Source organism: Gastrolobium bilobum, unplaced genomic scaffold (assembly GCF_033153095.1).
Source record: "Gastrolobium bilobum isolate Gb01-03AN ecotype WA unplaced genomic scaffold, APGP_CSIRO_Gbil_v1 utg5611, whole genome shotgun sequence".
In the NCBI taxonomy this organism is placed as follows: Eukaryota; Viridiplantae; Streptophyta; class Magnoliopsida; order Fabales; family Fabaceae; genus Gastrolobium; species Gastrolobium bilobum.
Window position 1 is genome coordinate 88,313 of NW_026897495.1, and position 2,733 is coordinate 91,045.

Consider the following 2,733-nt stretch of genomic DNA (forward strand, 5'->3'; position numbering starts at 1 on the left):
CAGTATGACCCAGATAGTTATGCACTAAACTTTGATGATGGGATTGTGAAGGAGGACGATGGTGCTTGTTTAGATTTCTCTACTCGATACGCACCACCCAGGTTTCGGTAATTTGGCGCTAGGGTTATAATGTACTCCCAAGAGTTTTTTTTTTTTTTTTTTTTTGTAAGATTTGTTTGCCGTTTCATCTATTAATCGATGGTTAAGTTGTAATTCGTTATCAGTTTATTCAAGTGATACTCCAAGAAATTCTTTATTTGATCATGATGGAAATATAAAATTGTTATTCTCGGTGCTATAGTAGTTTTTTTTTTTTTTGGTAATGTATCAAAATTAAATTTCATGGTTGTTTCTTGCTTAAAATGTGTATATAAATTTCTTTGTTTTTGTTATAATAATGGCAGATAACTTCAAATCTATCAACGGACGTGAACTAGTTAAATCATTGATGATTGGTCAAATGCAATTCTTTTTTATATGAGAATAAGGGTAGTTTTAATATTGACAGAAAATCTCGGGGTCAATTCCAACTGGTTGTTATTCGTCGATAAGCCATCTGTTTAAAAATGAAAAAGCCATCTATTTTATTTCTTAAGATAACATAATATAATGATAAATATTTAAAGTAAATTATTACTATATATATAATGAAAATTTAGAATTATTTAATTTATTTATTTTCTTTGGTAGATCGTGTTGGCTTTTTCCCATCATATCCTTGGTTAGTTACCGAACATCCAGCTAAAGATTTTATCTTCATTCAATTAGAAGATAAGATAAGTCAAGCGGTAGAGTATATATATATATATATATAAAATATTTCTTAAGCAGCTTGAAATAAGTTTATCTCGACTATCCCAAAATTACATCGTTTTATTAATTTATTTTCTTATATTAATTGATTCACCTTTGAATGGTTATGATTCTCTTTTTCTCTCTATTTCTTTATCACCATTGATCCATCTTCGTACGGTTATGATTTAGTAGCCGGAGACAAGATTATCTCAAGCAGCTTGAGAAACGATAAGCCATATATATATATATATATATATATATATATATATATATAGGGGAAAAATATTTTTATACCGATGTAAGAGTTAGAAGTCTCACACTAAATCTTGATACGTGAACTAGTGAATCTTGATATAAGTTATCTACATTGACTGTAGAAAAACCGAACCCATATATATATATATATATATATATATATATATATATATATATATATAGTTTAAGTAACGAGAATTAAAACTTAAAAACACCTAAAAAACAAAAATTTGGAAAAAGAAGAATATAACCAATGTTATTAAATCTGGCCCGGTTATTAAACTGGTTGAGGTACTGAGTCACTGGACCACTAGCTCAACCAGTGGGTCATTAGTTCAACCGCATGACCCGATAAGTATATGTAAATCTATGATTTATATTACAAAAACTATAAATATACTTAAATACTTGTAAAAAAATGATACCAATTTCAAATATTTTCATATGAAAATAATAAATTACCCATCATTGTTCAACAAAAGATCAATCAAACGTATAATATTTGTGATACTGGTGTTTCAGGTTCAATAAACGACATCTCAATCAAATTAAAATTCCCTGCATATTGCATAACCAAGATAATATTAGTGTTGTAGGTACATAATCTATGTAAGTTAATAAGCTACAGATCGCTTAACAGGAAAAATGAAAGCTACAGATCACTCAAATATTTCAAAAGAAAACAAACCATTTGTGTGTGAGAGTGAAAAAAGGAAGGCATCAATTGAATTTGATGAGAACAAACCGATTTTCTTTTACAAACCGGATCGGATCATCGGTTTTTACGAAAATCGACCGGGTCACACCAGTTCTGTAACATGGCCGGTCCAATATGAAAATCGGACCGGTTACTGACCGATTTCCGGGTCAACCCGAATTTTATAACATTGAATATAAAAATGACAAAAATTATTTATTATCCCAACTTATTCAGTATTAAATTTCTTGTATTTTTGTAATTTGAACCATTGATATGATCTAGCGGGAGGTAGAAAAAAACTTATCAAAAGTTGAAAAAAAAGGTGTCGTTTTCTACCATGTCTACTTTTTTAATATTTTTTTTGAAGATATTCCAATCAGTTTATCGCTTCGCGACTAGTCCAATTTGGGGCGCCCGAATCCGAGGATTAAGTCTTTAAATCCCTTCCAAAGATGGTACCGGGGAATATCGAACACATATTCTCACCCTCACTTGCTCAGTTCCCTGCGCTACCCCCAATCAGTAAAACAACACAAGCATACGAATCATTCTGGGCATCACAACACCCTAAATCATTGAGGTTTTACTCCCAATATTATCTTTCCCTTCTTTCTTCTTCTTTCTTTCTCCTTTCTCTCTGTTTTCTTTTCTTCCTCTTCCTCTTTTTTCTTTTCTCTCCTTTCTTTTTCTTTCCTTCTATCTTTCTCGCTTTCTATTTCTTTCCTAAATGATTTTAACTTTTGGGGGGTATATATATATATATATATATATATATATATATATATATATATATAAGGAATTTAATTATTACTTTTATAAAAAATTTAAGAAATCTGATCATTACTCTTATAAAAATCTAAGGATTCTAATCATTATTTTTATAAAAATATGAGGAAAATAATCATTACTTTCAATAAAATTCTAAAACTTAATTATTAGTTATTTTAAATATATAAGATATTTTGTATAGTTACAAATATCTT